This window comes from Nomascus leucogenys, chromosome 12, assembly GCF_006542625.1.
Source record: "Nomascus leucogenys isolate Asia chromosome 12, Asia_NLE_v1, whole genome shotgun sequence".
Taxonomy (NCBI): domain Eukaryota; kingdom Metazoa; phylum Chordata; class Mammalia; order Primates; family Hylobatidae; genus Nomascus; species Nomascus leucogenys.
This window is the reverse complement of record NC_044392.1, coordinates 18777318-18802520: the sequence shown is the minus strand read 5'-3', so window position 1 is coordinate 18802520 and position 25203 is coordinate 18777318. Positions and strand designations below refer to the sequence as shown.

The 25203-nt window shown below is 44.7% G+C and overlaps 1 long non-coding RNA gene across 1 annotated transcript; it reads left to right on the top strand.

The window, feature by feature from the left end:
- The first annotated feature begins 2997 nt into the window (after window positions 1-2997).
- Window positions 2998-11107, top strand: LOC100607301. The gene is made up of 2 exons (XR_121242.2): window positions 2998-3089; window positions 10608-11107. It is a non-coding gene; the product is annotated as an uncharacterized LOC100607301 (long non-coding RNA).
- Window positions 11108-25203: the final 14096 nt, after the last annotated feature.

Genomic DNA, 25203 nt, shown 5'->3' with positions numbered 1-25203 from the left:
TCCTTGAGATCAGAGACTGTGCATTTTCCTTCTTGTATTCCCCACAACCCCTAATATTGGGCCTGGAATAGAGTGGGTGCTAAAAATCTAGTTGTCAATGTCTCTGTTTTACATATGAGGAAACTGAAGCTTGGCCAGATTAAGAGCTCAAGGGGCTTTCTCTAGAGCTGGGGAATCAGGAACCTAAATAAAGACAGAGCAATGCAAGGTGTTCTCTGATAAAATATTTTACAGCTGATTTATCAAATGAGGGACCAGAGAGGAAGAATGGTGAGGGCTCAGAAGAGGGAGGGGACTGCGGCAGGCAGGGTGGGCTTCCTGGAGGCAATAGAGCTTGGAATGAGCATGGGAAGATGGGGATGTGGATGAGTGGAATGGAGTCGCACTGTGTCTGGTGCTGTAGGGAGGAGAGACCTGGGCCTGAAACACCAGACTAAAGGATTTGGGTTGGATCCCAAGGCACAGTGTCTGTGTGAATCCTTAGAGCCAGGTCTCAATGCCTGCCATAGCCAGCAAGGGGCTGGCCTGGCTGGAGCAGAGACACAGGGACAGCAAGAAATGAAGTGGGAGGGCTCAGGGCCTGCAGCATGTACTGCAGCTCCCATGCCAGCTGCAGAGGACTGGGCCCACCCAGAGGCCCTGGGGGAATCTGGGGGCCCCTCTATTGTCCTTCAGAGGAGAGCTGTTCTGAGGGATCTTTTCTGGGTCAGGGGCTTCTAGAGACTTCAGAGGTGACCAAGGTTCGGCCCATGGCTGTGGCCTTTCTTTCTCCCCCACTGCAGTCTGGGCTTCATCTCTGCTCTTCTTGACACTGGTCAGCCTCTCTCCTTCATCCTTGGTCTCCTTCTCTGTTTATCCAGGTGCAGAGGGGCTGTGTTGCCAATGTTTGGAACTTCCATTTGGTCATGGACTGAACTAATCAGTTGGAGGCCTGCTTAGTTTCTGACCAGAGGGGTTCACCTCATCCAGGTAAGGAGCCTTCCCCATAGGCCAGCTCAATTTTCAGCACTGAGTTTGGGGCCAAAGCTTCTGTTAAAAATCAGTGTCACTTAACTTTCTATTTTCTAATTATTGTCCTGGTTACTTTCTTCACTCAAGGACTTGAAGAAGGTGAAGGCAGGGCAGATTTGGGCATAATAACCTTCAGTAGCACCTGGGTTCACCCTGGTTTCTAATAGTGTCCCCTGACCCATCAGGATAAACATGCTCAGTGCTTATTCAGGTGGGCCCCAAATCTCACTGAGGCCTTGGTCTCACTTTGCTGAGAAGAGATTTTCATCATCATCATCATCATCATCATCATCATCCTCATCGTCATCGTCATCATCATCATCATCATCGTCATCATCACCACCATCATCATAATCTTCAAATAGTTTCCATTTACTGAGCACACCTGTGTGGACCAGGTCTTGTATTAGGTACTTTATGCCCAATAGGTCATGGGATCCTTGAATAACTGTGCAAGGCAGTTGTTAGCATCCCTGGAGAAGGACAGGTGAGGAAATGGAGGGTCAGAGAGGGGAAGTCAAAGTCACACAGCTGCCGACTGTGTGAATAGAAGGTAATGCCCAGTGCTTCCAGCTCTTGATGCGGGACTGTCAGTGGTGTCACCAGAGCAGAAGTGTCACCATCCCATGGCTAATGTGGTCTTGGGCTTTTAGAGAGAAATTGAGGCAAACAGCAGGTCTAGTTCACAGTGTCTAAGTTTGTAGACTTGGCTGGCCTATTCAAACCCTTGGCCACCATCAGAGCCACCTGCCCTCCTCTCAGGGTACTGTTTCCTGCCTTGAGGGAGCCTCTGGGGTCTGCTAAATTAATTGTGTATGAAAGCAGAAGGAGCTGATAGGGTCTGTGGGAACTGTGTGATCGAGGGCTTGCCACCTAGCCTCCTTGGTGGCAAGGAGAGGTGGGATTTGAACTCAGTTCTCTATGGGCTGCTAAGAGTTTTGTAATGGTAGTGGTGGCAGCATAAGATGGTGTGTGTTGATTTCACATGAATAAGGGCTCTGGGCAATGCTGGTATGCAATGAGTCAGGCTGTTTGCAGGAGACAGATCAGGGGAGGTTAAACCAGCTGGAGATGTTACATTTACCAAAGGACATGACAGAGAAGAGAAATAAAGGGTGGGTTCTCAGGAGGGATGGCAGGTGGTGGCAGAGGCAGCACCTAGCAAACAGCCGTTGGGCACCTGCTCCATGCCAGGCTCTGGACTGGTCTCTGTGCTGGTTTCTAAGGCCCCAGCTATGGAGCTGACCTATGTTCACCCTTGGGGAGCTCAATCAGGGAGAGACAGACATCGTGAAAGATATCAGTTGCATGCTATGCTCTCTTAGGATGTGGAGTTTGCATTCTTAAGAAATCCTGTATTATAAAAAATTGAATTACAGAGACAATTGCTTCAATGGGGAAAATGAGGTTAGGGGTTTGAGAGTGTCAGACTCACCATAAAAATGTTATTTTTCCTTCAGGAATGTCAATAATAAAGGTGCTTTTACAGCTATAAGTGTATGGTTGTAAAAGATGAACATCACAGAGCAAATCCAGTTTTAGACTTCCTCATGATTTTGTTCAAGAGGAACAGCCTTTTTTCTCCTGTCACCCAGCACTATCACTAGCTCAGACCTCCAATCACCTTGACCATCCTCTGCTGGAGTAACAAAGCATCGAGTCCCTCTAAGGAGGCATCCTAAAGACATCAGGACATGCCTTCTTCAGCGCCTACCACCTCCTTCTCTAGTTCACCTGTAGCAGATTCCTCCCCTCCACTGTGTTATAACTAACTGTGATCTGCTCAGTATAAATTGCACTCTTTAATTAAAGGATCATACTGTATTTAATTTGCACTGAAAAAATTCCACCATAGGAGAAATTCTTGGAGGTTATGAGAACATTAGTGGTGGTATGTAGAGGCAGTGTCATGTCACAGTGAAGGGTGGGGCCTCTGGAGCCAGTCTTCCCGAGGTGAAATCCTAACTTTGCCACTTACTAGCTATGTGAACTTGGGCAAGTGACTTAATCCTCTGTTTCGTCTCTAAATTGGGGAGAATAGAAGCATCTACTTCATGTAGTAGCCAGGATTAGAAGAGGTAATGATTGTGGTGGCTCACTACAGAGCCTAGCACATGATTAGCACTCAGTAAATGCCAACTATATCACAGGGCAGAGAGAGGAGGGGTCTATTTTAGCCTGTAGTGTGGGGTGTCTGTGAAGGAGGAGAGATTGGAGCTGGACTTAAAGGGTAGTTGACATTGGAGAGGAGGATGAAGCAGAGGGAACAGAGAGACATAGCAAAGCTCTTTTGAAGTCCCTGAAGGAGTCGGGAATAACCAAGACCTTGGTTTCTACTTAACACCAGCTGCTGTAACAGCTAAAACTCTAAAAGGTCAATAGCTTAGTGTAATAGATGTTAATTTCTCGCTCACATAAAGTTCAATCAGTGGCAATGGAGGAGGAAGGGTACTCTGCACCTTACCATTATTCAGTAACACAGGCTAACGGAGGCTCTGCCATTGTCCATGTGGCTTCCAAGGTCACACTGGGCACTGACATCCAGCCCGCAAATGGGGAAAGAAAGCATGCAGGATGATGCAAGAAGTTTTTATGGGCCAAGATTAGAAGTGGCACTCATCACTTCCCCTTACATTTCACTGGCTAGAACTTAACTCATGGACATCTGCAAGGCAGTCTGCAGACTATAGTTTAGATGTGTTCCCAGAAGGAAAGTGAAGTGGTTTTGATGACTAGCTAGCCAGTCTCCTGCCCCAGGTTCTGGGACTAAGAGATGCACCAGCCCAGAGAAGCGGCAGTCCAAAGGTGAGGACTCTGATTCTGAGCAATGAGCTTGATCTTGACTCTAAGGGCAGTGGGGGGGGAGGGGGCGCCACTGAAGGGTGTTCATCAGGAAAGTGATGTGGTCAGGAAGTGCCAGAGGATTAACTGGCTTATTCCAGCTACAAGGTAGATGTGGGAGGGTGAGGAAGAGAGGTTGGATAACCAGTTAAGGGCTGTTACAGGGATCTAGGCAAGAGTTGATGAGGCCAGCACTCAGCCGTGGCCATAGGGATGGAAAGGAGGGTGGCTCTCAGAGAGTTCACTGGGCAAATTACTTAGAAGACAACTGTTATTCCATGAATCTAGTGCTCAGGGCTGTGGAGCATATAAAAGGAAAAAAATCCCAGCCCTATCTATTGAGAGCTTATACTCTATTTATGGACATAAAACTGACAAAGATGACTTTGTATCAAAACTTTGGAGTAAGCTGGCCAGGGTCATCCTAGAGTGGCTTTCGATGGCCTCGAACACTCTCATCTCACTCCTTCTCTCTCTCTCTGTATATATATTTAATCTTTGCTTCTCTTTGCATATGACTTCATTCTCCTAGGTGGACTGTCCCCACCAAGCTAGAACAATAGCCAAAGCTAGGCCCAGGCTTACATTTACACAACCCAACAACAAAGAGGGAGAAATGTCTGATAATGGGTTAGAGTGGTGGTTCTCTCTAGTGTGCATCAGAGTGACCCAGAGGGTTTGTTTCAACACAAACTGCTAGGCCCCAGAATTTCTAATTTAGTTAAGTGTATTAGTTCCCTAGAGCTTCCATAACAAAGTGCCACAGACTGGGTGGCTTAAACCACAGAAATGTATTTCCTTACATTTCTGGAGACTAGAAGTCTGAGATTGAGCTTTCAAAAGGGTTGATTCCTCCTGAGGCCTCTCTCCTTGGCTTGTAGATGGCTGTCTTCTCCTCGTGTCTTCACATGGTCTTCCCTCTGTGTGTGTCTATGTCCCAATCTCCTCTTCTCATAGGGACACCAGTCATATTGGATTAGGGCCCACCTTAATGACCTCATTTTACTTTATTTTTTTAAAGACCCTATCTCTAAATAGAGTTACATTCTGAGGTACTTGGGGTTAGAACTTGAACATGTGAATTTGGGGGGGAGGACATAATTCAGCTTACAACAGTAGACCTTGGGTGGAGCCCTAGAATGTGCATTTGTTTTTTGCTCTTTCCCTTTTATTTTAATTTCAAGATGTACATGTACAGATTTGTTACATGGGTAAATTGCATGTTGCCAGGGTTTGGTGTACAGATAATTTTGTCACCCAGGTAATCAGCATAATACCCAATAGATAATTTTTCAATCCTTACCCTCCTCCTACCCTTCACTCTCAAGTAGGTCCCAGTGCCTATTGTTCCCTTCTTTGTGTCCATGTGTACTCAATGTTTAGCTCCCACTTACAAGTGAGAACATGCAGTACTTGGTTTTCTGTTCTTGCATTAATTCACTTAGGATAATGGCCTCCAGCTTCATCCATGTTGCTGCAAAGGCCATGATCTCATTTTTTAAAAAATAGCTGCTTAGTATTCCATGATATATATGTACCACATTTTCTTTATCCTGTTGATGGGCATTTAGGTTGATTCCATGTCTTTGCTATTGTGAATAGTGGTGCAATGAACATATGCATGCATGTGTCTTTATGGTAGAATGATTCTATTCCTTTGGGTATATACCCAATAATGAAATTGCTGGGTTGAAGGGTAGTTCTATTTTAAGTTCTTTGAGAAGTATCTAGACTATTTTCCACAATGGCTGAACTAATTTACATTCCCACCAGCGGTGTATAAGTGTTTCTTTACTCTGCAACCTCGCCAGCATCAGTTATTTTCTGACTTTTGCATCGTAGCCACAGAATGTGATAGAATGTGCATTTCTTTTTTTTTTCCTTTCTTTTGAGACAGAGTCTTACTCTGTCACCCAGGCTGGAGTGCAGTGGTGCAATCTTGGCTCACTGCAACCTCCGCCTCCAAGTTCAAGTGATTCTTGTGCCTCAGCCTCCCAAGTAGCTGGGATTATAGGTGCGTGCCATCACGCCTGCCTAATTTTTGTATTTTTAGTAGCGATGGGGTTTCATCATGTTGACCAGGCTGGTCTCGAACTTCTGACCTCAAGTGATCTGCCCACCTCAGGCTCCCAAAGTGCTGAGATTACAGATGTGAGCCACCATGCCCGGCCAGAATGTGCATTTCTAACAAGTTCCCAGCTGCTGTGCTGTTGCTGTTGGTCCAGGGACCACACCTGGAGAACCACTGACTTAGAGTGGTTAGCCCTTGCCCTGGTATACATATGCATTTGAATAAGAGCAGATTTGGACTCAGGAAATTAGGAATGCCATACATTTTTAGCTGGCCAATGGGAGAGAAGATTTTGAGCTGAGAGACCTTCTGGCATTCCCCAAACCATATGATGCTGGTATTGTAGCCTTTCAGCAGAATGTAGCAAAAGAAAGGGCTCAGATTTTCACATGAGAGACATCATACCTCCAATCCTAGCTTTGCCCCTTCTGAGTTAGATGTGAATAAGCCACAGAACAACTCTGAGTTTCAAATTCCTCACCCATAAACTATACCTATAGGGTAGTTGTAGGAGTTAAGTGTAAATTTATGTAAAGGGCCCGGCACTGAATGGTAACTGTTACCATTGTTATTCATTTATTCGTTTGCTCATCAAATACATGAGTAGGAGTCAGAAGACCTGGGTCTAGTCCCAGCTCTGGAACTTAGCTGTGTGCCCTTATGCCCCATGTAACCTTCTTGAGCCTCAGTGTTTTCGCCTGTCAAACAAGGAAGACTATCTCTTTCCTACTGCCCCAATCATGGTTGTTTTGAGGACCAAAAATAAGAATATGAAAATGCAAGATTGACTTTGCCATGCTATACAATAGAAATACTAATTTTTTTTTTTTTTTTTTTTTGGTAATAGTCACCAATAGCAGTAACTGCCTGACTCATAACAATTCCTTCTTCTTTAGGAACAGTGTCTGCAGTAACTAATCCCATCCACTTGGCTAGAGGTGCACTCCTAACTCAGCTGGGTTGATCAAGGGGCTTCCTTGGGATTTTAAAAACTGGAATGAAGGGAAGAAAGTCCTAGGTCTTTCTGATGGTGGGAGTTGTTGGATATGAGGCGTGGGAGGTATACGTGGTTTCATTTTGTGCCGTGTGGGGCAATGTCACTTCTGCCATGGATGAAATAATTCTGATACGCAGAAAGAGGTCAAGATGAGTGAAGAGAGAGGCCTGGGGCATTTGAGGCCCTGGCTTCTAACATTTCTGAGGCCCAGCTGCACCTCAGTCATAGGAGATACTTCAGTATTCTTCTCCTTTTAAATTTATTTTAAATTTACTTTTTTTTTTTTGGTAGAGATAGGATCTCACTGCGTTGCTCAGGCTGGTCTTGAACTCCTGGGCTCAAGTGATCCTCCTGCCTCAGCCTCCCAAAGTGCTGGGATTACAGGTGTGAGCCACTGTGCCTGGCCTCCTTCCTCTTGAAATCTAGCCAAGTTTCAGCTGGTTTTCCAAAACTTGTAACTCTGATAAATACATTATTCACTTAAGAAGTATTCATTGACCACTTACACTCTGCTAGCTTCTGTGCTATAGGCTGGCCAAATGATACATAGTGGGCAAAGCCTTTTTTCAATGCCCCCAGGCTTGTTCTGCCTGTCTCCTCTTTATTCTTTAGCAGGAACCTGCAGAGTCCACACCATCCCCTGCTTAGCCAGACCAATAAACAAAATTGCAGAATCATAGAACTTAGTCTCTTAGAATTAGTAAGCCAGAGAATAAATGAATCTTAATTCTTATAGACTGTAGAGAAAATCCGTGCATGGAAAATATGAAGTGTCACAACTCACACTATGCGAAATGACCTTTTTTTTATTATTATACTTTAAGTTCTAGGGTACATGTGCACAACGTGCAGGTTTGGTACATAGGTATACATGTGCCATGTTGGTGTGCTGCACCCATTAACTCATCATTTACATTAGGTATATCTCCTAATGCTATCCCTCACCCCTCCCCCCACCCCACGACAGGCCCGGGGTGTGATGTTCCCCTTCCTGTGTCCAAATGTTCTCATTGCTCAATTCCCACCTATGAGTGAGAACTTGCGGTGTTTGGTTTTTTATCCTTGTGATAGTTTGCTGAGAATGATGGTTTCCAGCTTCATCCATGTCCCTACAAAAGACGTGAACTCATCCCTTTTTATGGCTGCATAGTATTCCATGGTGTATATGTGCCACATTTTCTTAATCCAGTCTATCATTGATGGATATTTGGGTTGGTTCCAAGTCTTTGCTATTGTGAATAGTGCCGCAATAAACATACGTGTGCATGCGACTTTATTGCAGCATGATTTATAATCCTTTGGGTATATACCCAGTAATGGGATGGCTGGGTCAAATGGTATTTCTAGTTCTAGATCCTTGAGGAATTGCCACACTGTCTTCCACAATGGTTGAACTAGTTTACAGTCCCACCAACAGTGTAAAAGTGTTCCTATTTCTCCACATCCTCTCCAGCACCTGTTGTTTCCTGAGTTTTTAATGATCACCATTCTAACTGGTGTGAGATGGTATCTCATTGTGGTTTTGCTTTGCATTTCTCTGATGGCCAGTGATGATGAGCATTTTTTCATGTGTCTGTTGGCTGCATAAATGCCTTCTTTTGAGAAGTGTCTGTTCATATCCTTTGTCCATTTTTTGATGGGGTTGTTTGATTTTTTCTTGTTAATTTGTTTGAGTTCTTTGTAGATTCTGGATAGTTGTCAGAGGAGTAGATTGCAAAAATTTTCTCCCATTCTCTAGGTTGCCTGTTCACTCTGGTGGTAGCTTCTTTTGCTCTGCAGAAGCTGCTTTTCATGCTACTCACTGGGCCTTGAGCTAGAGGTAGGAAATGAGGAATATTTCAAGGGAGTCTTCTTGCTTTTAGCCCCCACTGAAAGTTGGAATTAATTTCAGCACCTATTTAAAAGAACAGATTTATAGGATCTGTCCAAACCATCTGAATCAGAATCTGCATGGGCAGGATCTGGGATCAGTATGTTTAAAAATCTTTAGAAGTGCATCTCATGCAGCCAGCCCATAGGAACACCATGGTGAAGGTCCATATGTTCCTTCCTCTCCTCTTATAAGAACAAGAGAAACTGGACAAGGAGGGGATGAGTGATGTGGCTCAGAGGGGCAAAAACTAGAGGGGCTTAGCTTCATTATCTGTGTGACTTGGAGCAAATTGCTTCCCCTCTCAGAGCCTTGTTTCCTCATCTGAAAATTGGGATTTGTGATAACTTTTGCAGCATGGTGTTGTTATGAAGAATAATTTATTCCCTTCTCCTATGTTTAGGGCCCCTCCCACAGAGGGGAGTGAAGGCTTCAGGAGGGTGGGGGTTCAGGCATTTTCCTTGTATCCCCCAAAGTGTTGAAGTGGATAGTCCTGTGGATGCTTGTTGACAGGGCATCCTTTCCTCTGCATCTTCATAGTCACGGTGAGGCCTAATTCTCTGCCACCAGGGTATGGCCCCAGCCTCTTTGTCAGTCTTGCCGGACCCTCCCAGAGGCTCTGTAGCGGGGAAGCTTGGCCCTTCCCAGTGGCTCCTTCTAAGAACTCCATGAAGTGGGCACTCTCTGGCTTGGCTACCCACTTGCCTCGGAGGCCTCTACAGTTCTGGGCCAGCCCCTAGCTGGCTGGCTGGGACTTCCTCCTGGCTTGATTTCTTCTAATGTCCCAATCTAGGCCTCCAAAAGAGCTAAGGAGGAATAATACAGACTTTGGCCTGGATGCCAACTCCAGAGATTCTTGATTTCTACTTTTTAACAGAGGGGGCTGAGAGGAGGTATTAATATTTGGAATCCTAGTTGAGTGACCCAAAGCAAGTTTTTAGGGGCCTGAGCTTCCTCAGTGCCAAATGGAAGATGCTAGGACTTGTAGGATTCTGTGAAGGTTAGAAATACCACAGATTGAGTGCCTGAAAAGAGGAGCTGTTCATCTAATGGTAGCAAACATTGTTACTTGGGTACACACCCTCCTCACTAAGATGGGAGCTCTTTGAGGGCAGGGACTGTGCTTTTGTGTAATATAATAGTTCTAGTTTACTGAGCACTTCCTACGAGTTGGGCTGAACTTTTATGGGGTTAACAATTACACTTACCTCACAGGTTGTGTGTGGATTAAATGAAGAAGACTGTGCCCATTTTACAGATAAGGCAACTGAGGCTCAACTAGGTTAATGCTCTTTGTTTGCAGTTTTGTCTTTCTCTGTCCCTGCATAGGGCCTCACACATACTTGAATGACTGTGAGATTGTAGTACCTAGTATGGACAGGATGGGCATTTTGGAAGGGACTCAGGCTTCCCTGCTCCTTTCCTTTCCCTGTCCTGGCCTCCCTGGCAGGAAGGGAGGTTGTGAGCCTGTTGCTGGGCTGGCACTGAGGGAGGTCCTCAAAAGTCTGGGAGCCAAGTGCAGGGAAGAGGAAACCCATCAGAGGTCCTACCCTTGGTGGGAGGACATTCCAAAGAGCCAAGGAGCAACCTGGGAGAGGTTGAGTCATATTAAAGTGGACACCTGGGGGGTAGGGTGGGGATGGCAGTGGATACGCACACAAACCCACCTCTGCTCTGATCAGCAGAGTTTGCTGTTAATGGCTTTGGTTGGCAGAGAGGCTCGGTTCTCCCTTTGTCTCTTTCTAATAGTGTCTCTTACTGTTCTATTTTTTCTTGGTTTTCTCCAGTGATGAAGCTATACTTGTTTCATTTTCCAGATGGGGCCACTTGAGGGAAAAGACCTACCCAGGGGCACATAATCTGTACATGAGAGAGAGCCAGGTGTAACAGACTGAGTACTGGACTTGGGGTTAAACAGACTGTGAATCCTTCCACCCCATTGGCAAGGTACCTTGGACAAGTTACTTTAATCTCCCTGAGCCTCAATCTGCTCATCTTTAAGATGGGAGTCTTAATAATCTCCTCATAGGGGATTAAATAAGAACATGAACGCACCTTTTCTAACACAGTGTCTGAGATGAGTAGATGTTCAAAATAGGGGTTCATTTGCTTCTTTGCTCTTTAGCTCCCACCTTTTTTTCAACTGCCCCAAATCTCTTTCTGCTCACCTTTTCTTGTTCCATGGGGTCTTTACACCACCGTGTTAGCATGTGTTTCTGCTACATAGTTATTTCTCTTTTAGAAGCAAGTGAGTGAAGGGAGGGCCCAGTGGGCAGCTCAGAACTCAGTAATAAAACCACACAGAATCCATCTCAAACAAAACGGCAGATTGGCAAGAGTGACCTGCATGTAGTTTTTGATTTCATTTACAGTACGCAAGGACTGTGGGAGGACAGTTGGAGGGGGAGTCAGGAGATGGGGGTTCAAGTTCATGGAGTGGCTATGTGACGCTGGGCTGGCCCCTTTTCCTCTCTGGGCCTCAGTTTCCCCATGTGACAATAAGGGGTCAGGCCAGGGAATATTCTGACACTCTGAATTTTTAATTTTATTCTAATTATATGTTTCAGGGAGGAATAACTGGGCCCTGGATAGAATGTGATGAATGAATATTCTTAATGAGAAGTGGAAATAATTTGTGGTTGAGAGCTGTGCCTCAGATCAGAGTGACAGGATACATGGGTAGGCTATATTTTCCAGCAGATTAAGAGCTGTAGCCCAAGACTCTGAAATATGAAGAAAAAAGGAGAAGATGACAGCATATCTTTTTAAAGAAATATTTTCCAGCCAAATGGTGCAGCAGAGGACTTCCAGGAATTTGTTCTTGTTCTCTATCAAAGGTGAAGAGTTCATAGCCTTCAAGGAAACAAGAAACCATGGGATGGAGTGAAGGAAGGTGGCCTGGAAGCAGCCGCTGAGCCTCTCTGAGCCCCAGTTTCCTCATCTCTAAAATGGGGCTGATCTCCTCTCCCTCAGACTGTTGTTGCAGGAATTAAATGAGGTATTGAGTGGGAAAGCATCTGTCCCGTAGCAAATGGCCCCTGAGTAGGAGGATCTGAGTTCTGGTTCTGGTCCTGCTGAGGTATGGCTGGTTGAGAGGTCAAAGAGGTAATTAAAGGGATTGCCAGCTTCATTATTGGGAGCTGAGATTCCATTTTAGAAGAGTGTGACTAAGGTGGTAACCTTAACATTTCATTTCTTCATATTTATTTATTGAGCCAATATTTTTCAAGCATTTGTCATGTACCTAGTATTTTGTTGCTGCTAGGGTAGACAACAGCACCCCCCGCTGGCCCCTGCCACCACAATGTAGAAAGTACCTCCACATCCATAGGCCCCTCTCTACCCTGGTCCAGCCCACCCAGCCACTGCCTGAGAATGGGGCACAGCATCCCTAACCTCCCTGTCCCCCATCCAGACAAGCACATCCCATCCATTCTGTCTTCCGATGTCATTCACACTGTCCCTCCTCCTGCAGCACCCCATGTTTGGCTTTCCATGTCACCTTCCTCACTGCCTTTCCAATCCAGGTCCCACATAGCAGCCAGAGTGGCCCTTCTAAAGCACAAACCATATCACTCCCTTCTTCAAAACTCTCCAATGGCTCCTTTCTGCCCTGCTCAGAAAGGAGACAGCCCTTTGCGTGGCTTAGCAGGACCCCCACAACTGGCCCTGCCCCTTAGCCTCATCATACATAGCTTCTTCAGAGCACACCTTCCCTGGCAGTGCAGTTCATCTGTTTCAAGCTTCTGTGACTTCGCTGGTGGAAAACCACCTAGCCATGCCAACTCCTTTTCTCAGCTACAGAAAGAGTCTTGGAGGAAGGAAGTGACCATCCAAGATCACATGTGAAATGTGACACAGGCCCTCTTTATCAGTCTGCTCAGGCTGCCATAACAGAATACCACAGGCTTAAACCACAGAACTTAATTTTCTCACAGTTCAGGAGATGCCATCAGGGTTGGTTTCTGGTAGGGCCTCTCTTCCTGGTTTGTAGATGGCACCTTCTGGTTTTGTCCCCACGGGGCATTTTTCTCTGTGGGTGCACACTCCTGGCATCTCTACCTCTTCTTAGAAGGATACTAGTCCTATTGGATTAGGACCCTACACTTATGACCTCATTTAACCTTAATTAGCCCCTTAAAGGTCCTATTTCCAAATAAAGAAAGTCACACTGGGGATTAGAGCTTCAACATATGAATTCTAGGGGTACACAATTAAGTCCATAATACCCTTCTTGCTGGAGATCTGAGGCCAGCACACAGAAAATGGTTCTGGGGCGAGAGCAGCTCATGTGTGTCCTGTGGAGCTAATGGGGCAGGAATGCAAGGAGGAGCTTGGTAGTTAGAGAAGGAAAAGTAGAAGACTGGGACAGCCAGAGATGAGAAGGGGAGGGTCCTGTGGCCTGGAGAGAAGGTAAGAGCAGCCTGTGCAGGGATGTGGGGCCTAGACTAGGAGTGAACACACAGGTTGGGCTATGGAGTGGGGGTAAAGGAGAGGCTGGTGAGTGCAGGTGGAGAGCATGTCTCGTTGTCTGCAGGGCAGGTCACTAAAGGCTGCCATTACTGTATGAGCTCAGCACCTCTCACCTGGTCCTCACATCACTCTTGAATGTAGGGATGCACACCTCTATTTTTGGGAAGAGGTAAATCCAGTTCCCTAATTGTCTGGCAAGTAGCAGAACCAGGACCTCAATACAGGGGTCCTGATTCCCAGGCAGGGGCCTATTTTCATCTCAGGGTCAGGGCTAGGGTAAGGCAAGTGAAGCACCAAGGAGGCACTTGCACAATCTGGAGGGTGGGGGCCTCCTTAAGTTTTGTGCCCTAGGCACCTTGCTCATCTCACCCTACTCCCGACCCTGACTGGCCTCCTCCTCTGTGGCAACTGCTCTCTTCTCTCTAATCTTCTGTACAGCAGAGGCAATAGGCTGCAAGTAGCTGCAGTCAGGCTTGGCTTTGCTCCTAACCAACTGGGAGGCATTAAGTTAATGGCCCTACAGGTCAAATCAATTCAGGTAAAGTTATCACCCTTTGCTTTTCCTGCCCACCTTCGTAGCTAGCCATGCAGTGTTGTCTGTTCTCACTCATCTTCTTGGTTCACGTGGCTCCTAGGTCCACTTTCCGCCACTAGCACTTTTTACCCTCTAGCACCTCGGTTTCTGTATCTTCCAAATGTGGATGATAATGATGATTATGCTAGGGATGTTGGTGGTGATAATTCATATGTCACAGGGTTGTATGAGAACAGGTGTATACAGTAAGTATTACAAAAGTGTTAGCAATTATTAATTCCAATTTTGCCTCACTCCTGCTCAGCGTTCAAAGAATTTTCACACCAAGTTCTCACTGTGGCCTGGAAGGTGGGAGGACAAAAATTATTATACCCCCTTTAAAGAGGAGGCGAGGAGACTCAGAGAGGCCTTGGGACTTGCTCAAGGCACACAATCAAGAGATGGCAGAGCTAGGTCTGGCACAGAACTGAGGCAGTGTTGGTGGAAAGTGGGGGGGACCCCTCTCTCCTCTCTCTGCCCCATGGCCTAGGCAGCTGTTGTCAGAGGCCGGGAGGAGCTCGGGACTCATAGCTGGAAACTTGAGTTCAAGACCTAGCGGGAATGAGGCAAAATTGGAATTAATAACTGCTAGCACTTTTATAATACTTACTGTATGCATCTATTCTCATACAACCCTATGACATATGAATTATCACCACCATCATCACTATCATAATCATTGTTATCCACATTTAGAAGATGGAGAAACTGAGGCGCTACAGGGTAAGTAGCTTGCCTAAGGCCGCATAGCTAATAAATGATAAACTGGGTTCACACCCCTACAATCCAGCTCTAAATCTGTGCCCTTAACCACGGTGCTATTTTTTTCCTCTGGGTCTTTTTCTACCTATTTTTAAATGTTAATTAAGAATGATAAGTTGCTTACTAAGGGCCCGACAATTTACGTATTTTTTTTATTTGATCATCCTGAGATGATGGAAATTATTCACCCATTTTGCAGATAAAAAAGTTGACACTTAAAAAGGGGCATATAACTAGTAAGTGGAGGCTCAGGATTCAAGCCTAGCTCTGTCTGCTTCTAAAATAATAACAATAGTAATGACAATAATGATAATATTTATATTAGTAACAGTTACTGGCCAGACATTACACTCAGAGTCAAGAGTGCATTGTCTCTGGTCTCTAATTTGTGTGTGACCTTTTACCTGCTCCTCTTTTTTTTTTTTTTTTTGAGACGGAGTCTCGCTCTGTCACCCAGGCTGGAGTGCAGTGGCACGATCTCGGCTCACTGCAAGCTCCACCTCCTGGGTTCATGCCATTCTCCTGCCTCAGCCTCCCGAGTAGCTGGGACTACAGGCACCTGCCACCATGCCCGACTAATTTTTTGTATTTTTTTTTTTTTTTTTTTTTTTTAGTAGAGGTGGGGTTTCACCGTGTTAGCCATGATGGTCTCGATCTCCTGACCTCGTGGTCTGCCCACCTCAGCCTCCCAAAGTACTAGGATTACAGGCGTGAGCCACCGCGCCTGGCCTACCCTCTCCTCTTAGGATCTCACATTGTGGTCTCTGGTTCTGAGGCTCCTCCATCCCTGGCAGGTGGTGATTCACCAGGGTTGGCAGTTTGAGGGCAGCTGATTCCCTCAGATGAAGGCATTTGTTATCTGTACATTGGAAATTATTTTTGTGTCCCAACCTAATTAGGGAACCAACATAATTTAAAAAAAAGCCATCCTGGAAAACGAATTGCTGTTAGAAACAATTGTTTAGACAAAACACCATTTGTTCCCAGCTTTTGCTCCCTGCTGGAATGGCAGGCCACTTGTTTTGGTGACAGATGCCTTTTGCCTGGGATTTTGGAGCATGAGGAGCTGAGTGGGGTAAGGGTGGGGACTGGAGCTGGCCCACTCTCAGCTGGCCTCTGAGGGGAAACCCTGAGGTCCCCTGGAGGTGGGATACTTTAATCACTCTGCAACCAAGAGGGCCCCAGGCCTCCCGGGAAAGTCTGACCTGTCAGTCCTGATGTTGTGCTATAGACTTTGATTCAGAACTGAAGTCCAGAGAGGCACAGTGACTTGCCCAAGGCTGCTCAGCAAGATAATGGCAGAACTACAACTAGAATCCACATCCTCTCATTCTTTCCATGGTGGCATGTGGTCTTCTGAATCGATGATGTTACCTCACCTGACTTTAGTATCTGATATCCAGCCTATCTGCTCGTACTTGAGGCTTGCTGGGAATTACTAACTTCTTGTGTCTTGCCACTGACCCTAAGAAATTTGGGTATCTACCTGGCACTGTTGCTCTGTGGACTGGAAAGATCCCAGCAGGGCTAGAGCTGGTAATGTGACCCAGCAAACAGCTGTTCAGATTCAGGCAGAATAAGACGGGCCTTCAGTCAAGTATAATGGTTTTTGTCTTGGTCATGTGACTTCCTTTCTTGTGTGTAATTAGTGAGCACCTCTATTCACTTGTGTGTTTTGATCTCAGATTCCTCATTTATAAAATGGGGCAGTATTCTCTGTTCTCCATATTCATTTACAAGGGCACTGTGAGAATCAATTGTGTGAAGAAATGAAAAGTACTTGTGAACTAAAGAGTGATATAAAAATATGATTAACAATAATGGCCAACATTTACCAAGTACTTTATATGTGTGTATTAGTTGAAGTAAAGTGCTTGCTGCTGGAGCACACAACCTTCAAATCCCAGCGGATTAAACAACAAAAGTTTATATCTCAACCACCATAGTCAGTGGTAGACCAAGTGACTCTTGGGAACAGATCTTTTCTAACTTTACCTTCCTGGATTCTTTCACTTTCAGCCTCATTGATAAGGGCAAGAGAAAATTATGGCAGATTGTATGGGAGGTTTAGGGGCCAAGGCTGGAAGTGGCATGCCTCACTTCTGCCGACATTCTACTGACCAGGATTCAGACTCTTGGTTCCTTAAGGCAACTGTGTGCCTAGGAGGAAAATAAACTTATTTGGTGGACACATGGCATTTTATCAGCTACAATGTGCTATGCACCTTGTTAGTGCTCATAGCAATTCTCTAAATGATTTTATTATCCTTTTTTAAAAATCTGGGGAAAGAAAGGCTCAGAGAGATCAAAAGACTTAGAGAACATGCCAAATGAATGGGAGGGTGGTGGTCTGAATTCATTCTGTCCAGCTACACAGTCCCTGCTTTTTTTTTGTTTTGTTTAAGAAAGAACTTCCAGTTGTAGGTAGAGCAGTTTAATTCATTTTATTTGTTGAATGCCTACTATACACTGAACACTGTGCTATCTCCTGAACAATGTCATGATGATTCCTTTTCCTCTTCCCCATGCTGAGATCACATTTTTTTCTTCAGCAATTCTATTCTTTCTAATCTTTAAGGTTCAACTTCAGACTGTTGCTTTAAGGAAGTTTCCCCTGTTTACCCACAAAGAAGCACTCTTTTTAAAACCTCACTTGTGCTAGCCTCAATTCCAGGAAATAGTGTGAAGGACAGAGTGAAGTGCAGAGTAGATCATTCCCCCTGCCCCCAACTAGGAACTGACACCTAAAGTTTACTGCTTGAAAGAAAAAGGCACAAAGTCTTTACATTTTAAAGAAACTAAGAGTCATGGTGCCCACCTTCTCACAGGACTGGTTGAGGGGCTCCTTGTTTTAAAAACCAGCCCTACTCTGACCTCTTCTCCCTAGAAGGGGAGAAAAAGCTATTACCTCCTCTCCCATTTCCCTGGGAGAAACAAAGGATTGAACTTTTTCCCAAAGAAAAGTAGACTGACATTGTGTTTCTTCATTTAACTACCTGGCCTCATTATGCCATAGCAAAGGAAGAGCATAGAGAGAAAAGGGTGGTGGTTTAGCCAGACAAAAGGGGCAAAGACTTTCTTCCCTACAGAGTTTGGGTGAGATTAGAGACCTCATACAGTGAGGGGCATCAGGGCACTGGGTTTCTGAGACTATGACAGTGGGTGTCAGTCAATGATGAGGCAAATCTCAGTTGGGATTGGTACTGCATAGTAAGCTGGTCAGGGAGGGCCCCTATCGGTAGAGTTTATGGGGGTCTCCCCTGCACCTGTAAGGAGCCCACAGACAAAAAATCAGGTCAGCAGCTAGGGTACAATTAGGAGAGGACTGTCTCACTGTGAGCTGTTACACCCGAAGTCTGCTACCTCCTGTCTCTCTCCTCACACCTCAATGCCGGAGCAGTGGAAGAGGGAGGAGGTGAGTGGGAGCAGATGCTGGAACTGGATTAGGGATGGTGAGGGGAGGAGGCAGAGAATAAGAGGGGCTGGGTAGGAAGAGCTTTGAATCAAAAATACAAAATATAACTAAATAGGATTGAATCCTAAAGAACCCAGTGAAACTGTTCTAGTAACTGAAAGTGACTGAAAAGTTATGGCCTCAGATTGAGTTTGTTAAGGCAGTCTGCTACCCAGCAGGAAAAGGGAGGGTTCAACAGAGCACAGTTGGTAGCAATTATTGGAAAAATAAAACTATTCTGGGCTTATAACCCAGTGAGCTGAAACTCCACATTAAATCCGTTTCATACTCATCCACTTAGCTACTATTTGCTGAACTTCTAGTCTTTGCCAGAAAATGCTCTTGGCACTGGTGATTCTAAGGAGCTTACCCGGGTGGGGAGACAGACAAGTGAAAAAAGTAACTGTTCAGTATGATAAATGCTATGAGAAAGGATGGTAGAGGAGAGTGGGGCATGCAGGAGAGAAAGACTTAGTCATGGTTTTGTGTGTCAGGGGAGAGGTTGGAAAAGTTTTCCAGGGTCTTGAAGAATGAGTTGAGGTTGACAAAGCAGCTGCATTGGGGAATGGTGCCCATGTGCAAAGGCACAGATGCAGGAGAGATCAGGGCACACTAGAGAAACTGTGAGTAGTTTGAGCAATGCATAAGGGGTGTTCCTTTTTATAATTTATTTTTATTTTATTTTTTGAGACAGGGTCTCACTCTGTTGCCCAGGCTGGAGTGCAGTGGTATGATCTCGGCTCACTGCAATCTCTGTCTACTAGGTTCAAGTGATTCTCATGTTTCAGCCTCCTGAATAGCTGGGGTTACAGGTGTGCACTAGCACACCCAGCTAATTTTAGTATTTTTAGTAGAGATTGGGTTTTACCATGTTTGCCAAGCTGGTCTCCAATTCCTGGCCTCAAGTGATCCACCCACAATGGCCTCCTGAAGTGTTGGGATTACAGACGTGAGCCACTGAGCTCAGCCCATTATTATCATTTATGTCTCTTATTTTCATTTTATCTCCTTTCCCCAACTAGACTGTAAACTCCTTCAGGGAAAAGTAATGTCAAATCTCAATTTCATCCCCTAATGACCAGCATTAGGTGCACAAATGTAATACTGTAATGTTTTTCACTGAGGGTAATCCAGCAGAGGTTGCATGATTCTCAGGGCTTGGGAATCCTGCAGAAGAAGGGAGGTAGATGGGTTTGTATGTGGCTTAGGACAAGTTAGCTTCTTCTGTGTATAAGAAAATTGACCAGATGATCTCTAGAGTTAGCTTTAAAATAGTTTAACTTTAGAATTTGTGAGACAAAAGCAGTGGATTGGAAATCAGGAGATTTGGTCCCTATGTCCAGCTCTGCCATTGACTAAGTGTGTTACCTACCCTTTCTCCTTTCCCTTCTAAGCCCAAGTTCCCTATCTATAAGATGCAGGAGCAGCACACTATAGCTGTAAAGTCCCTTTTAGCTCCAACCTTCTATGCCTTCTACACTGAATTCAGTTGACCTTGTCCAGGACTGGTGTCCTTGCTCAGGAAGGCCTCACTTTCCTCAATATTCTTCAGACACATTTTCAAACTTACGGGGTAAGGGAGGGAGATTAGGGTCAGGAGAGGGTATCTGAGTGAGGCAATGAATATTTATAACAGACGCTCCTACCAGAGGACACATTAAGTCCTGCAGCATAACAAAACTGAATTACCATGAAATAAACTTTCTTAATTAAACCAATTAAATTTCTTCCCAGTATGTAATTTAGAAACTCTGATAAACCCTGGTTGAAAAGGTTTGTTTTAGCCTTAAGCTGGCTGAGGAAACAGGAACATCTGGTTGGTGGTGGAAAGGCCTGTTTAGGCTGCAGGCCATGGGGGCAGCACCATGGAGCTATCCATGGTTCTGAAACAGCATCTGCCTCGCGGCCTCGACAAAGGACACAGGCAGGCCAGGACCCGGTGGTGCTTATGAGATGTGTTATTTGAGGACAGTGCCTTCCACTTAAGGCATGGTGCACTTTTCTGTTTCCTATGCGTGACAGCAGCCACTCAGAAGTTAATCATGTATCCTTCTCCACTACCCCAGATCTACTAGAGTTTGAAAAATGACATGAATTTTCTTATGCTCATAAAATCCTAGACTCTTAGAGCTAGAAGGGATGGCCTGGTTCACCCCTCTCATAAATGTAAGGAGCCTGGGTTTCAGAGAGGTAAAATGACTTGACCCAAGGTCACAGAACTTGTAAGTGACAGAACTGAGATTCAAGCCCAAGTCTCTGACTAAATTCAGATCTGTTTTCACTAGGAGGTTCCTGTAGTCAGTGAAGACTTTCAGGGTAGAGGCCATGTCTTGTTCACCTTTATTTTCATCTGGAATCTATTTTAGTGCTTGGAATGCTTTTTTGAACAAATGAATACATGCGTGCTGTTTTTATTCTTCCATAGTCCTCAGTGCCATAGTGCAATTGGTACTCAATAACAGCCATACCAGAGTACCAATTACACTGCACAATCCTTTGTAAGATTATTATAGTTAACAAAGTGCTTTTACTTGTTATTCAAATTGATTCTCACAATAATCTTAGAAACAGGTTGTGTTAGTCCCATTTTACACCAAAGGAAACTAGGGTCGGGGTCTAGTGGCTTGTCCAAGGTCACATAGAGAGTCAATGAAGAAGCTAGGGGTAGGACCCAGCTCTCCTGATTCCCATCCATGAACCCAAGGCTGAAATTAGCACATAGGGAGGGAAAATAGAAGGATAATACATGGCTTCTGCTCTGAAGCTACAATACAGTTGTGGCAATAAGCTACACAATCCAATGTGTGGAAACAAGGTACAAGTACTCAGGAAAAAGGTAATAGAATGAGGTGGTATGGGTTAAAGTCTGATGAATGGCTCAGATAGTCACTGCTTTCACTCCAAAGACCTGTCAGGGTTTAGAGAAGTTCTCTGAGAGCAGGTGGGAGCTGACCTGTCACTGGAAGGTGAGTGAGATTTTGATAGGTAGAGGAAACATAATTCTCAAGAAATCCAACAACTTTAATGCTGGAAGAACCTTAGAGAGTGATTGCTCCTCCTCCTACTCCTTCATTTTATAGACAGGGAAACAGAAATCTAAATAAATGAGTGACTTGTATAATAATATAAAGTCATTTATGGCAGGCGTTTGTGTGTAGACACTGGGGCCACAGGATGGGTAAGATAGAGTCTTTGCTCTCAGAGGGTTCTCAGGCTAGTAGAAGGTGGGGCATGGAAATAATCGGGTACATTCAAGTGTCACAGGCAATGATGGAGTCTATGTGGGGCTCAGAGTAGTTGCAAAGGAGGGGCACCCATTTATAGAGTAGCACATTTGAAGTTCAAAGGACTTCATTTCAGCTAATCAAAGTCAGTCAAGGTCAGGAACGAAAAGCTAAAATCCATTTCCCAACTTCTGAAACCACTGACCAGAAGGAATTTCTGCCTAGGAGTGGCTTGAGCTGGAACACTGGAGAGAAGCAATTGGAAGGGCTGAGTTTCAGTTCTGGCTTCGTCTCTTTCTGGTTGTGTAGCGTTGCACTTGCTGCTCCTGCTTCTAGGACTATCAGTTGTCCCATAAGATGAAGGATTACTTTTCCTCTTTCCAGGGTTGCAGGGATAATCAAGAAATATCTGAGGAAAAGAGTTTTGTCAATTATAAACTAATAAAGCAATATATATGTCAATTGTTTTTATTCCTCCTATATATAGAGCTTGATACAGAAGAAAATGTCCTGGGTTATATTTGAGTCACATCTCTGGGCTCCTGATTTCTTGTCCATGGGATGGGAGATACCTGTCCTATCTACCTTACAGAAATTGTATAGAATTAAAAAAATACCCATGATGATAAAATGATAGGTGTAAACAAACAAAAGTGTAGTTGTATTCCTGAATGAGGATAAGTGATTGAGCATAAAGAAAACTGGGCTTTATTATTGTAAACCCATATCTATACCCTGAATCCATTTACAAAGAGAATTCACAGCCATTATCCTATCCAATTCCCTCAACAGTTCTGTGAGCTAGGAATGAGTTTATCACAGATAATTAGCCTCAACTCACAGCTGAGAAAACTGAGACTCTGAGAAAGTGATAAGCCCAGAAGCTGAATCTTGGTCACTTTCCCCCATTTCTTTCCAGCCAACCCTCAGTTTCCTAGTGCCCAGAAATCTGTCTTCATGCAAGTCTGTTTGGAAGACAGGCCAGAGTCATGTTCTCTTGGACTTCCCCCTTGCTATGGGGGCAGTTCTGGTCTTCTCCTCCATTCAGTACTTAGCCTTGGAAGTGCTTGATAAAATCCCAGAGATGGGTTAGGATGCCCATCTCTGCATGGCGTGCCCCTGCAAACAAACACCAAGCCACAGGTGCTTTGTTATGTGTTCAAAGGACTCCAGATGGAAGACTAATACAGCTGGCATACTCCCTAGGCATGTTTTCAGCTGCTCAGGCTGCCTTAGCCAAGACATGCTATCCTTTGTTCATAATCTCAGTTAAGGACTGTCCTCCCCATAATTCGGGCAGGAACCTAGGGGGCTATTGTCCACTTCCCTGTTATGCCTCTCCTTTGCTGAAACCTTCCAGTAGCTGGATTAAGCCAGTGTCCCATGTGTGCTCCTTTCTCCATAAAGATTCTAAAAAAGAGAGGGGAAGAGAATCATTCTATTTTGGGATCTGGGGACATAATTGAATTGTGTTTAGTTGGAAGGTTTACTGCAATGTTCTTCCACAGTGTAGTCATGGATATTTGGGAGACTGTTAAGCTGGAGCCTCCAATGGGACCTGAATATTCGGAATCCAGGAAGCAGGGCTTTGCTGAGTTTTCTCTCACTAGGAGCAGGATCCGGTTGTGAATAACAGATCTAATTAGGAAGGGAAGGGATTATCAGGACCAGAGCTGGCCCAGGCACAGGAAACACTAATGCCTGCCTCCTGAGGAGCAATTATTGGCAGCTGATTATCCTTCACGGGCAACCCAGGTACCTCCCCTTTCAGGATGCCTTCTGATCCCTGGGTTGGGTTTGGGAAAATCTTTTCTGGGCTTCCAGAGCCCTAGGCTTCTCTCTGTCCAGCACTGATTACACTGTTGTTATTGTCTGTGTTGGTGACTACTATGTCCTTCCTTTAGACTGTGAGCTCCCTCAATGCTAGGTCTGGTTCAGCTTTTTATTCAGCTTCCATCACAGGATTTGGCACACAGTAGGTTTTGCATTGTGGTTAGGAGCATGGGCTCTGGACCCAGACTGCCTGTGTTTGAATGTCAACTCTACTACTTGCTAGCCTGAAGACCCAAGGCCAGTCACTTAATGTCTCTGGGTCTTAATTTCCTCATTTGTAAACTGAGGGTAATAATAGTAATTACCTCATGGGTTTGTTACAAGGGCTAAAAATGTAAAGCACTTAGAACAGTGTCTAGCACAGAGTGCTACATAAGGGCTGCATGTTATTATTTGACTCCTGATTTTGTATTTTGGATCTTCACTTAAAGCAGGGGCACCTGTACCAGGAGGTATGATTCCATGCCCCCTTTCCTTCTAGCCCAGCTGTGAGAATGAGATCCGAGGGTCTCAGTCTGGAGGGCAGGACACATCAAGGAAGATTGCATGGGATAAGGCATAACTGTTTTGCATAATTTGACCCTCGATGAAATCTCAGTGTTCTGTGACATGAAATGCAATTAGACTGACTTCTCCCTTCTCAACTCCTAATCTGCTCATGTGACACCCATCACCTGGGTCCGGCAGATGCTGAGAGGCATTAGTGTTCTATATACAGTAATAGGAAGATCCTCAGAAGACTGATGTGGACCAGCCTTGTCTGGTCTGTATTGAGTGGCATGGATGGGAGTTAAGGTTGGAAGGCAGCTAGTGGAGATGGGTGTGCAGAAAGTACTAGAATGTTTCCTGCTGGAAAAGCTATGAGTAGGATAGTCCTATTGGATATGTCTAAAGGGCACAATGTCTGGATAATGTGTTTTTTTTTTTTAAATAAAACAAAACACAACACACTTTCAATCAGTCTGGTGAAGGAAGAGCTCTGGGATGGTATCTAGAATCAGGCAGTTTTGGCTCTGCCACTTACCAGCTGTATGGCCTTTGGGAAATTCATTTGTCATTTTAAGCCTCAGTTTCCCCTTGTAAAAAACAAGGGCCTTAAAATCAGTGTTATTAAACTAAGGCATATTCCCAAACTTTCATTTATTTAGCCCAGAATGGGCCCTGGGAATCTATGCTTCTAACAAGCAATAAGGTGATTGTGTCTGTGGACTACACTCCATGTGCACAAATTGCTTCTGCCTGTATCTAATACATTATGGGCTTATAATTTCCTCAAGAGAAAGTTATAAGTCTGACCACATCAAGCCCCTGTATAAACTCTTCAATGATCCCTGTTGTTTTTAAGATAAAGTCTTGCCTTCTTAGCCTGGTGTGGGCTATATAGGGGCTACATATTTGACTACTGATTTTGTATTTATATAAATATATATTTATTTACATAAATAAATACGTTCCTAATTCCATCTCTAGATTGATCTCTCTCACACCGTTGTCATCTTCCACTCCTCACTCTAGCCATACAAGGACTGTTTGCAGCATGTAGATTTCCCACCTCCACACCTCTGCTCAAGCTGTTCTTCCTTTGTGGTGCATTCTCTCATTTTCCTTTTCTTTTTTTTTTTAAAGGCCTTTCTCAGTCCAGTCACAGGTATTCTGCTCTCTGAGCTACACAAATACTGACACTTGGTACCACTTTCTGGTCACGGATAGGCTGCTGTGTATGGTTATTTATCTGTGTCTCAGCTTTATCTTGTTCCCTCCTTCATTAGCCTATAAACTCTCAGAGAGCAGGTACTTATCCAAGTCTTCCTATCCCCTGCTTTCAGTTGGCAGAACATCATAGACATCCAGTAAGTGTCTAAAGATCAGTGACACCTTAAAGAGATACCCTCTCTCTTAGGTGATGAGTTGGCTGGTTGGCCCATCTTGGGGTGAATCACATTTGTTTCCTAGCCAAGAAACATACTGTAAGAGCCAATTACAGAATAAAAGAAAATTTCATGACAGCAATATTATTTTCACTTATAAACCCATCATCCTGAAATTATCACCAATTACATGTTGAGTATCCTTTATCTGAAATGCTTGGGACC